Raw genomic sequence first — 14,077 nt, 5'->3', positions numbered from 1 at the left:
CTAGTAGTGGGAGAGCTAATATTAGAGCTATCAGTTGAGTTGTTTGGTTGGGAGGGAGCAGCTGATGGCTCCATATTTAGCAAAGCCGTGAGCTTTCTGCTGGCACCATGCACAGTTCCTGAATCATCTGGTTCCTGAAGTGACTGCATTGATGGCAGCAGCCTAAGGCCACCACTGCCACTGCACATTGGCTGAACTACTCATGTTTGGGATGCATACTTACAGCACAAACTCTCTCATTCTCTTGTTATGCATCTGCCCCCGTCCCCCTTTGAACATTAGATTAAAGGAAGGAAATGGGCCAAATCATTAAGTCCATGCTTAGGCAAAGCTCCCATTGACTACAGTGGGAGCACTGCCCAAGAAAGGATAAGTGCTCAGATATAATTCTAATGAGCATAGTATGGAAACATACAATCGAGAAAGACAGATATGTTGCCATCCAATGTCTTGCTTTTAGCACAGAAGATCAGTTTAGATAGATAGGGTTTTGGTCACTAATGCAATTTCTGGTTTTAACTTTGATGCAGTTGTAGGTGCTAAAGGGAACAGCTGCAGAGAGGTTCCTCTGAACATAAAAGAGTTTCCTCCCATAGAAATTTTCAAATAATATTTCAGGATACTAATAATCAAGATAGAATTAATTCATTGCAGCCAGACAGTAAGTGAATTAGCTGGAACCTGTGGTCAAGCTTACATAGCTCAGTCCTAGACAATAGCCAGTTTCTGCATTTGATGATGACTGCATGCCTGTCACAAGTTGTCTGTATCCAGCTTCAAGAGGAAGCCAGTTTGCTGACTGACTTACTTGATATTTAATGATAGCTTCTGTGGTAATTAAAAATTGGTGATATCTTCAGGAAAATTAATTAATTATGCATGCAGAAAGCATCAACTAAATTTGGACGCACAATTAGAAGACTAACCACAGCTTCGAAAGGTGGAGAAGAGCAAGTTGCACACTTAAATGGATGACTTTGTCCCTGCCCCACCCCAGATGCATGTGCTTTCTTGTTTAGAGGCACAACAGTTTATTTGTTATTGAAAGTCATTTGCTGGATGGCTCATGGAAATTATGGACACTAGTATTAACAGCCAATCAGCTCTTCAAAGAAAAAAATCTCCTTTTCGGGCTGACAAGTGCTGCAGTATTTGACTGCCCAAGCCTGCACGTGGAAAACACTGAAATCCATAATCCTTAATGCCATTCCTGAAAGTACTGCCAGTGAAAACAATAACGTTCAGAAATTATATCACATGGACTGCGCAACACTGATACATAGATGGCACTCCTGAGAGTACCACTATAAAGGGTGCTACTGCCCACAGTGAAATCACAGAAAATGTTGGCCTCTGTTGGCCTAGGGGTACTGGTATTTTGGAATTTTGTAGGATACAGCCTGGTAATTTGACAACTTCAGCAGGTGACTACCTAGCCACCTGTACTAGTGAATATTGCATACTGGACTATTTACAATTGGCAATCGCTTCCCTTAAGTAATTACTTAATCTCCCAATGCAGTTTCTCAGCACAATTTTATTTGGCTTTTAGGTAAAGGTCAGTTCTACTACACAACCAATTATTGTTCATTGGTTCAAAGGCTGTTTAAAATGTTGTTGTATTTGTAGTACTAGAACATATATGTGAGTGAAATATTGTATTTCTCACTGTTTACTAGTGAGTGTGAAGATCAAAGTGCATGAGGTATAAGATGCTTAACACTTATATGACACTTTTCAACCAGAGATTTCAAAGTGCTTTAAAAAGAAGGGGGATTAACAGGTTACATAACAAGTCAGCAACAGAGGTGGGAATAGAATCCAGGCCTCTTGTCTCCCAGTCCTGTGCTTTAGCCACTGAACCACACAGTCTTCCTATAGGAAAACATATTGCCCTCTCTCCCACACTACAGCAAAGTGTTATTATGTGATTATCAAAAATATAAGTGTAAAATAACATCCTGCTTTAGCATAGTGCTTTTTATCCCATGAAATCCTGGAACACTTTACAAATTAGAATAAATACTACTTCACTCATTAATGAAATGCAGTTACCCCGAGGGTAAACTCTGCAGTTGTTTAACAATGAATAGGTATGTTATGAAACAATTTGAGCAGAATGTGAAGAAAAATATATCCCATTGAAACTTGGGAATTTAGGTGGGCTGAACAAAATTACGTGGGTTTAGCATTTAGCCTGGACACTATGATTAAGCTCCTCATTAAAGTGTTTTCTATTGAAATATAATGGCCACATGTGGCCTGGTCATCTGTGTTATGGCTCATCAAGAGGAGGAACATCAACATCATGGGCCAGAGTCTTCTGCCATTTCTCTCACTGAATAGTACCTTATTCTGCAAGAAGTCCCATTCATTTCAATGGAATAGTCTGTGGAGTAAGATACTATGAGTAAAGGTGGCAGAATCTGGGTTTATGCTGGAATACTGGTACAATGTTGCTTCTGTACCAGATTCTGATGCCCTCACTCATTGTTACTGCACTAATGGTCAGTCAGAACCTGCCCCCCGTAATGCAAAGTGAAGAGTGCTCCTACAGTGTCACTAATATCACTTAGCACTCACGTGTTTCGTGAAGGTATTTGGTCCATTACAAACTTAAGGTCAGATTCTGATACACTTACTCACTCTGAATGGTGTGCTCCTTCACAAAATAAATCAGTGGGACTGCTCAGTAAGTAGGATGCTACTAAACCAAAGTAAAGATATAATCATCTTGCCTCTACTTAGTTTGTAGTATCTTAAGAGATTATAGCACAGTACTATGCCCTCACACTAAGGACTAGATTCTTATTCCCTTACAAACACTGGATTGTGCCTTACTTGGTAAGTCATCACATTTATTTCAATGGGATACTCAAGGAGTAAGGTACTACTAAACATAAGTAAGGGTTCCAGCATTTGACCCTTAATGCTTTGCCAGAAGCTCTATCACTGTACATTCTTTATTTAAACTTATCTCCAGTGATTATTCACACCTTGAAAAAAAATCTAAAAATAACCCTCAGAATTATGTAAGTCACTTTGCTATAATTGTATTGCTTTTACCAACATCCAGACTGATAATACCCTGAGCTATTTCTGCTGAAAGCAATATAAAAAGATATATAGCTCCACAGACCCTTCTCCTTCATTAAATTCCACACTATAGATGCTCCTGGGATATGATTTAATCTCAACTATCTTGGCAGAGCAACTCAGGCACTGGTTTAAGTTGTAAAATCAGTGTTTCAACATTCACTACTCTAACAATAAGATGTAAATGTTTTTCCTGCACTTATATGGCCCTGATGCACAAAGAAAGTGAAAGGCACCCTATACTTTTGGCGTTGTTATAGACCAAATTAATGTCAAAGCATAAGAGATAGAGCTGCAGCAAAGCATTCATTCAAAGGGGCTAGGGTTCCATTTTAGGTTGCTATTGATGAGGTCTGAAGTGTTTAATCCCAAAAATGTATTTTATAGAACTGCCTGGAAGACTTAACATCTGCCTCATATCATCATCGTTAAAGCATTTTCTTTCAGATAGTTTTATTTTTTATTGAAGGAGAGTATTCAAAAGGCGCCAAATGGCAACAATGAAATCTCAAGTTTCAGCTCATTGTATTGTGGTTGTATAGAACAGTTAAAACATGAATATGAGCACAATGTGTAGTCAAACCTCTGATTGCAAAGCTCTTGGGTGTACTCGGGTTGCTCTAAACAAGTGCATCTCCTTTTCTTTTTCCAGGGATGCATTAACAATTTATACTGTGTCTTTTAATCCTGTAAATGAAATCTTTATGTACACATTTTATCAATTAGCAGATCAGTCTCTCTATTAGCTAGCACTGTTAAGTAAATCAAGTTTTCATTACAGCATTTCTGTCAAATGATGAACAAAAACATTAACGTGTGACAGCCCCCAGTTCAGAATGTTAACAGTTATCTTAAATATTTCACAGAAATGTACTTCCGAAATAAAACATTTGGCAGACATTCAGTTTCTTTATTAATGTCACTGATACAGACTTTTCCCAGAGGTTAGCACTATTCAAAGTCTGGCAAGTGTAAGGTATACAGCGCCTACAAGATTAAAAAAGAAGGGTACCAGGTGGTAGTATAGTAGTTACATTTATCTTGTAAGCAATGTGTCAATTTTTTCCATAACCAGCACATCCCATATTGTGTGTGCCCACTCAGTCATTGATGCAATTCCTGTGCTTTTCCAGTTTCTCACAATGACACTTTTCGGTGCCATGATCACAGCTGACAGAGGTCACAGTGCTGGGTGTTGGTCAGCAATTTAAGAGATATCAAAATAAGACATGTCAATTTGTGTGTTGGTGGGGGCATTTTAGATTTGTTTGCGTGGCAATTTTGGGATAAGGCCACCACTGGTGTGTTGCCACAAACACAGAATAATTTGCATTGATGATATTTTATTTTTAGGTATTATATATATACGCATTACCAATTCCTTTTGTGTATCCCTTATTGAAAGAGCAGTTACACATGTAACATACAATTTCCTGATTCATTTTTGGGGAGTGGGGGAAAGGTACTCGCCAGTTTCTCCTTCCTTTTCTCCAAGATTGTGAAATGAACCCTTGAAATATAAAAACAGGTACAAGATTCCCTTATGGTTCAATGTCACCAGTACCTGTCTTTCCATATCAGTACTTTCTGGGAGACATTCCATCATGGCAGGGCAAAGCAGACATCATCTGTACCTACAGAGCTCTTTTCCAAACACAAACAAAGACTTCCTTTTTCCATTCTTTTTAGAGTTAGGACAGCCTGTTGTTGCTTCAGGCATTTCCAGATCAAATCCCACACTTAGCAAAATGGGAAAACCAAAGAAACAATGAATTACTTGCCCTTTCTTCTAGGGGAGACCCTCAATTCTCTCCCACCTGAGAGGAGGCAGGGTTTATATAGGTTCGTCATCCAGCATGTCTTGACTTAGCCCAGGACTATGAACTGCTGTATGCAAGTTCATTCTCAGAAATCCCTAGCTCTAAGGAGACGGGGAGTTCAAACCTGCCCTAAATGAAGTTAGCCATTTGAGTTTCCCAAGCTACACATTGCTACCCTAAGACCACATCCTCTCCATCTGCATTCATATCCATTCTTCTAGGGTAATGTTCCCAGAGGACAACTGGTTAGAGCTGGCTTTGGAGGATTTTCTAACCAGCCTGATACAGAAGAGATGTGTCACTGAATGTCTGCCAAATGTTTTATTTCAGAAGTACATTTTTGTGCAATATTAAAGTGACGTTAACACTCTGAACTGGGAGCTGTCATATGTAAACACCATCACATCCACCTTATTGGATGAAGTCAGGAAACTCCTATTGACAAGTTAGCCTGATTAAAGTTGTAATACCATTTTAGTTGCTTGAAGTATATAATTATTCACTGGGGTAGAAAATATAACTGTTTGCACAAAAATCTGTTTTCTTTTGTAAAATATCCCAGATATTTCCTGACTATGCAGAACATAATTATCCAAATTTAGCTTAGCTTTCATGGAGATGAGGGAGTCTAACTATCTTTGAGCATATCAACCACCTCTAAACAGGCATCCTTGAGATGGTTCCATCAGTATAGCTCTATAATGCTATATGGGAGTAATATAAATTTTAAAATGTAAATGTGCTACTCATTTCTTATGGTTGGGGCCACATAATTCATTAATTCATTTGTGATTTTTACCCCCAATCTCCAGACAAAGTGGCTCTCTAAAGTCTCTCTTGGAAGGCCACAGAAATGACATCAGTTCTTCAGTAGGAAAGGTAGGTAATAAGTTTTCCCTTGAGACAAGCATTATCAGCTAATAAGGAAAGATTTCACTACCACTAATTCCTAGCATGGTACCTCTCCATCTCCCTTTCTAGTCAAGGGTTCAACAAATCCATAAAACAAGTGACTCCAAGCTACTTCCAGACCACGATTTCCTATGCCAACTTTGCAACCGAGAGACAAGTCACCAGGCTGCTTTCTAGTGCTCTGTGGATCTACTGTTCTTCATTCCATGAGTGTTTGTGAGAAATGTGAAATCTTCAAAAAAGTATTCCTGAGATATCACAAATTATATTCAGGTTACAATTTTGCTTCTTCCAAGGCAAATGTAATATGTACAATATGTATCAACTGGCTGGAGAATAGGTAATGTGACCCCAATTTTTAAAAAGGGCTCCAGAGGTGATCCCAGAAATTATAGGCCAGTAAGCCTGACTTCAGTCCTGGGCAAACTGGTTGAAACTATGGAATCATAGAATATCAGGGTTGGAAGGGATCTCAGGAGGTCATCAAGTCCAACCCCTGCTCAAAGCAGGACCAATCCCCAACTAAATCATCCCAGCCAGGGCTTTGTCAAGCCTGACCTTATAAACCTCTAACGAAGAAGATTCCACCACCTCCCTGGGTAACCCATTCCAGTGCTTCACCATGCTCCTAGTGAAAAAGATTTTCTTAATATCCAACCTAAACCTCCCCCACTACAACTTGAGACCATTACTCCTTGTTCTGTCATCTGCTACCACTAAGAACAGTCTAGATCCATCCTTTTGGAACCCCCTTTCAAGTTGTTGAAAGCAGCTATCAAATCCTCCCTCATTCTTTTCTTCTCCAGACTAAACAATCCCAGTTCCCTCAGCCTCTCCTCATAAGTCATGTGTTCCAGTCCCCTAATCATTTTTTGTTGCCCTCCACTGGACTCTTTCCAATTTAGTGTAGGGCCCAAAACTGGACACAGTACTCCAGATGAGGCCTCACCAATGTCGAATAGAGGGGAATGATCATGTCCCTCAATCTGCTGGCAATGCTCCTACTTATACAGCCCAAAATGCCGTTAGCCTTCTTGGCAACAAGGGCACACTGTCAACTCATATCCAGCTTCTTATCCACTGTAACCCCTAGATCCTTTTTGGCAGAACTGCTGCCTAGCCATTCGGTCCCTAGTCTGTAGTAGTGCATGGGATTCTTCCATCCTAAGTGCAGGACTCTGCACTTGTCCTTGTTGAACCTCATCAGATTTCTTTGGCCCAATCCTCTAATTTGTCTAGGTCCCTCTGTATCCTATCCCTACCCTCCAGCGTATCTACCACTCCTCCCATTTTAGTGTCATCTGCAAACTTGCTGAGGGTGCAGTCCATGCCATCCTCCAGATCATTAATGAAGATATTGAACAAAACTGGCCCCAGGACCGACACTTGGGGCACTCCACTTGATACCGGCTGCCAACTATACATGGAGCCATTGATCACTGCCCATTGATCCCAATGATTTAGCCAGCTTTCTATCTACTTTATAGTCCATTCATTCAGCCCATACTTCTTTAACTTGCCTGCAAGAATACTGTGGGAGACTGTATCAAGAGCTTTCCTAAAGTCAAGGAATAACACATCCACTGCTTTCCCCTCATCCACAGAGCCAGTTATCTCCTCATAGAAGGCAATTAGGTTATTCAGGCATGACTTCCCCTTGGTGTATCCATGCTGACTGTTCCTGATCACTTTCCTCTCCTCTAAGTGCTTCAGAATTGATTCCTTGAGGACCTGCTCTATAATTTTTCCAGGGACTGAGGTGAGGCTGACTGGCCTGTAGTTCCCTGGATCCTCCTTCTTCCCTTTTTTAAAGATGGGCACTACATTAGCCTTTTTCCAGTCATCCAGGACCTCCCCCAATCGCCATGAGTTTTCAAAGATAATGGCCAATGGCTCTTCAATCACATCCACCAACTCCTTTAGCACGCTCGGATGCAGTGCATCCGGCCCCATGGACTTGTGCTCATTCAGCTTTTCTAAATAGTCCTGAACCACTTCTTTCTCCACAAAAGGCTGGTCACCTCCTCCCCATACTGTGCTGCCCAGTGCAGTAGTCTGGGAGCTGACCTTGTTCATGAAGACAGACGCAAAAAAAACATTGAGTACATTAGCTTTTTCCACAGCCTGTGTCATTAGGTTGCCTCCCCCATTCAGTAAGGGGCCTTTTCCTTCCACAGGGAGGATGGACGAGAACATCACTTGCACCTCAAACTCCTTTATCCTTCTTCCCAGAGCCACATAGTCTGCAGTGATCCACTCAAGGTCATTCTTGGCAGTATCATTGATGCCCACATGGAGAAGCAGGAAGGGATAGCTATGTGAGGGCTTGATGAATCTCGGCAGTCTCTCCATCACATCATGAATCCTAGCTCCTGGCAAGCAGCACACTTCTCAGTTTTCCGGTCAGGACAGCAGATAGATGACTCAGTCCCCCTTAGGAGGGAGTCCCCGACCACCACCACCCACCTCCTTCTCTTGGGAGTGGTGGTCATGGAACCTCCGTCCCTAGGACAGTGCATCTCATGCCTTCCAATCGGTGGAGTCTCCTGCTCCCTTCCCTCAGATGTATCATCTAGTCCACTCTCCACATTAGTATCTCTGGAGAGAACATGAAAATGGTTGCTCACCTGTATCTGCATTGCTGGTACATGGATGCTCCTATTTCTTCTTCTGGAGGTCACATGCTGCCAATTTTCTTCACCGTCCTTCTGTCCCCGCTGCGCAGCCTGCTCTGATTCTTCAAAATGTTGTGCCCGTAGAAGCATATCCTGACATCTGTCCAGGACATCTTCATTTTCTCTTATGCAATGCAGGGTTGATACTTGTTTCTCCAGATCTTGAACCTTCTCTCCCAATATGGAGACCAGCTTGAACTTTGTACAGACAAAGTCGCTTCTGTCCTGTGGAAGAAAGACAAACATGGCACATCCTGTGCAAGTCACAACAGCTGAACTCTCACCATCCATATTACCTTCCTTCTAAGAGCTTCCTCAGCCGTTGCAGTAACTACGCGGAGGATCCTGCAAATTGAAAGCCTCAGTGAGCTCTCCCCAGGTTAACTCCCAGTCAAACTCCCTCTGTTAGCCTTTGCCGCTCAGCTGGTTCGCAGCTGACTGCCTTTTTATAACAGTCAGGCCCACTCAAGGCCCATCTGGAACAAAGTACTCCCAATTCACACTTTTCAAACAATCAAGCACACAGTCAAACTGACATACTGTCCCCGCAACAGACACTCAGATACTCAACAACACAGCCCCCCTAATGCAGTACTTGGTGTACCTCCTCTCGGACAGATCCCAGTCAAACTCCCCATTAGCCACTCTACAGTAAAGAACAAAATTGTCAGACACATGGATGAACATAATTTGTTGGGGAAGAGTCAATTTTTTTTTGTAAAAGGAAATTATGCCTCACCAATCTACTAGAAGTCTTTGAGGGAGCCAATAAGCACGTGGACAACGGGGATACAGTGGATATAGTGTACTTAGATTTTCAGAAAGCCTTTGACAAAGTTCCTCACCAAAGGCTCTTAAGCAAAGTAAGCTGTCATGACACAAGAGGGAAGGTCCTTTCATTGACTGGTAACTAGTTAAGAGAGAGGAAACAAAGGGTAGAAATAAATGGTCAGTTTTCAGAATGGAGAGAGGTACATAGTCGTATCCCCCAGGAGTCTGTATTGGGACCAGTACTATTTAACATATTCATAAATGATCTGGAAAAAGGGGGTAAACAATTTGCAGATGACACAAAACTATTCAAGATAGTTAAGTCCAAAGCAGACTGCAAAGAGCTGCAAAGCGCCCACAAAACTGGGTGATTGGGCAACAAAATGTCAGATGTAATTCAATGTCAATAAATGCAAAGTAATGCACATTGGAAAACTGTGATGTTATGAGTGTAATATAATATTTCATTGAAAGGTGACAGGACCAGAAAGAGTTAATTAACTCACAGACTGACCTGACCCATGGTCGAACTTTAGAGACTGGTTAGGAAGCTAGGTAAATGAATAGAGCTTTGAAATGCAAGTCAGTATTGTTAGAGGTAGAAAGGTAGATGTTTACTCAGGTCTCGTGATGTAAGCAAACAAGTCTTGTCTATTGCTATAGCTTTGATTCAAAGATCAAAAAAGGAATATTAACATTTAGGAAGACACTTGAGTGAAATAGTATTATTGTCTCTATGTCTCTTTGAAGGTTGTGGTAACCTATATCTGAACTGTTTAATGGATAAATTATCCTGTGCTAATTGCCATAATATTTGGAAGAAGGAAAATTAAGCCTATTGTTTTCTCAGGGCCAAAGGCTGCTGGAAATGTATAAAAACCTTGGGACATGATCCTTCTTCATCTCAGATCTGCTTTGTGTTTCAAGAGGGGGAAACCTTAAGCCATAAGGATTGAGATCTCCAGTCATTGACTCGCACCACCCTGAATATGGACATTGGACTATAACCTATGGACTATATCTAAAAGGACTTTTGGCAGCTACAAGCTCATCTCTGCTATGTATCAAAACCTCAAGAATTGAATTCAAGTTTATATGTATATTGATCTTTTAACCAACACTCTCTCTCTTTTCTTTTTTAATAAATTTTAGTTTAGTTAATAAGAATTGGCTATAAGCGTGTGTTTTGGGTAAGATCTAAGTTATAATTGCACTTGGGTGTGTGGCTGACCCCTTTGGGGTTGGAAGAACCTTTTCTTTTATATGATGAGATATGTATATTATTTTCAGTAATTATCATCATATGTTTGATATGTGTGTCTGGATGGAGGCCTGAGGCTGGGTACTTGAAGGGAACTGCATTATTTGGACTTCTGAGTAACCAGTGAGGTACTACAGAAGCTGTTTTGTGCTGGTTTGGTAAATCTAAGTACTGAAATATCCACCAGCATTTGGGGTTTGTTTGCCCCGTTCTGTTTGCAGTTCACCCTGATTGAGTGACCTCAGCTGGCTCCCACAGGCAGCATCGTCACAAAAACATAAACCCAACTATACATATAAAATGATGGGGTCTAATTAGCTTTTACCATTCAAGAAGAGATCTTGGAGTCATTGTGGATAGTTCTCTGAAAACATACACTAAATGTGCAGTGGCAGTCAAAAAAGCGAACAGAATGTTGGGAATCATTAAGAAAGGGATAGATAATAAGACAGAAAATATCATATTGCTTCTATATAAATCCATGGTACACCCACATCTTGAATACTGTGTGCAGATGTGGTCGCCCCATCTCAAAAAAAGATATATTGGAATTGGAAAAGGTGCAGAAAAGAGCAACAAAAATTATTAGGGGTATGGAACAGCTTCCATATCCATAGAGATTAATTAGATTGAGACTTTTCAACTTGGAAAAGAGATGACTAAGGGAGGATATGATAGAGGTCTATAAAATCATGACTGGTGTGGAGAAAGTAAATAATGAAGTGTTATGTGCTCCTTGTCATAATTAATAGGTTTAAAACAAACAAAAGGAAGCATTTCTTCACACAATGCACAGTCAACCCGTGGAACTCTTTGCCAGAGGATGTTGTGAAGGCCAAGACTATAAAAGGGTTCAAAAAAGATCTAGATACATTCATGGAGGATAGGTCCATCAATGGCTATAAGCCAGTTTGGGCAGGGATGGTGTCCCTAGCCTCTCTTCACCAGAAGCTGGGAATGGGTGACAGGGGGTAGGTCATTTAATGATTACCTGTTCTGTTCATTCCCTCTGGGGCACCTGGCATTGGCCACTGTGGGAAGACAGGATACTGGGCTAGATGGACCTTTGGTCTGAGCCAGTATGGCCATTCTTATGTTCAAATACAGTTTTTCTAATAGAACCATATTATGGCAAAATTCATGCATTTTTCTGAATTTGTCACAGGCCAAAAGTCATAATCTTTGCAGTCAAAAAGCAATAGCAGACTGGAAACTGCCTTCCACTTTTGTTGAAAGCAGCAAAAAAATGTGAGGCAAACCCATGCACTATCACCAGCTGTGATAATGTGGGGACAGCAGCTTTTAGGTTATCAGAGTGGCAGCATCAGCAGAAAACTATACCAAGGCAGTTCATTCAATTCTCTTACATCATAAAAGACCAGTAGTTGCCAAGTCATACATCTCACATGTTTTCCCAAAATGTCCTACTCTTACCAAGGGCTGTTAGATTGCTACTTTCTGCTTCTGTGTTTTGCTTCTTTTTATCTCGTTTGAAATGCATGGGCAATAGAGTGGCAAAGAAAACAAAGCACTGCTTATAATACTAGAACCAAGAATAATGTTAATTAGAACGCAAGAGTGCCCTGTGCTCATCAGCAATACAAATTTTAAAAATTCCAGACTTTAGACCACTGGATCTGCTTCACCTAGAGATAAAGTTGTTTTACCATACAGAAAAGACTTAAGTTCACTCTATGAACTCCTATTCATTGATCCAATTAAATAAAATATTTGTTGCTAGACATAGCAATTTTGTATGCAAAGAGGGATTGTTAATACTTTACTCATTATGAATCCAGGATGCTTTCCCTGCTGATGCAGCTTTCTTATAGCTATGTTCAGTTTCAATTCTGTGAAACAAGCCAATAGGTCTGGGAGCACTTCCATGTCAATGACAAAGGACTTCTTCAGTGGACTACCCCTTTTTAACATGCTGAAGGTACACCATCTAAAACTACCATACAAATAGGTTTCTCGAAAGGGCATATAGTTGTGACTTAAGGAACTGTAGGTGCTATAGGTTCCTTGACTGAATGTTGTTTCTCAAATGGGAGGGGGAGAATGGATTTAAAACACACTGTTATTATAGTCTCAGGAGAAGATCTAGCTGCAAATAGGAGGGGAGGCAATGCGTATGTGGGGGAAGTTGATCTTTGACAACAGAGAAATATGGTGCTTGAAATTACAGATATTGAAAACATATAGCATTCTATCCGTTAAATCTTTTATCTACCCCTCAGTGTTATCTAGGCACTGCAAGACAGAAAGAACAGAAGGCTATTAATATAAGCAAAGGTTATGATTGCATTTGACTTTATGAAAGGTCTATCTACAGACTCCAGGTGCTAGTGTCCCTTTAGAAATCTCAGATCTCTCTCTCTCTCTCTCTCACACACACACACACACACACACACACACACACACACACACACACACACACACACACACACACACACAGAGTAACAAAAGACCCTTGCATCTGAAGAAGTGAGGTTCTTACCCACGAAAGCTTATGCTCCCAATACTTCTGTTAGTCTTAAAGGTGCCACAGGACCCTCTGTTGCTTTTTACAGATTCAGACTAACACGGCTACCCCTCTGATAAAAGACTGTGTTTCAGGTTGATTTTAAAGAGGATGTTTTTAAAAAGAGTTTGGAATCAGTTCTACTTAAATAGGAACCAAATGAAATTCATAAACAAGTAAGGAGATTGGAATGGGTCTGATTTCAGTGCCATGCTGTGCTATGATTTTTCCCATTTCACTGCTCTTTCACTCTTACAGACTTAAGGTACATATTGTTTTTAATGCCAATTATCTTTTAGGATACCACAGTCCCACTTAAGCACTCTATTTTGGTAATAGCTGGTACATTTTCAAATCACCGTGAAGGGTTTTAGCTATTAGTCACAGCTTTAAAAACTTCCCCCTTCTCCCAGATGTTCACTGCCACACTTTCTGAGCAGCATCTACAGATAGATTCTTTGGATTCGTACATAATGTTGTAGTTTTAGCCTTTAGATCCACATGGTAGAAGTGTGAATGTAAAAGTACTCAGTATGCATGTACTTCCTTGTCGTTTATTAATGACAGCATTTTTCTTCTTAATATTCTGCCCATGTTCCTGTTCACAGGAAGGCTGAATGATGTAGACTGTTTCATGAAGTCTTTGCCTGATGATTTTTGCTTCCTTTATCCACGTCAGCATGTGGTACAATCAAGAAATGAAAGCCTATCTTTGGATATTGATAGCAAAAGCAGAGTGCTTCCCACCACCACCCCTTTCATTTTTCCTCCTTTTTTTTGTGAGAGTAAATGATGATTCTTTTGGTAGGGTTTTCTTTGGGAATCAGATTGAATTCAGCTTCTTATTCAATGTATGTGTGTGATGCCTGCTGAAGCGAAGTCTGCACTTACAAGTCAGCCTCCCTCCAAAGTTCAGCTCTTCCCTTTGTGCTTTGTCTAGAGCTTTGTTTTTCAGATTCATTTTCTGCACCGTCTTCCTAAAGCCCTGTCCATTTTTATCTTCCTTTGATTTAGATAT

This window comes from Chrysemys picta, chromosome 1 (assembly GCF_011386835.1).
Source record: "Chrysemys picta bellii isolate R12L10 chromosome 1, ASM1138683v2, whole genome shotgun sequence".
NCBI classification, from domain to species: domain Eukaryota; kingdom Metazoa; phylum Chordata; order Testudines; family Emydidae; genus Chrysemys; species Chrysemys picta.
The sequence above is the reverse complement of the archived record's forward strand: the minus strand, read 5'-3'. Positions refer to the sequence as shown.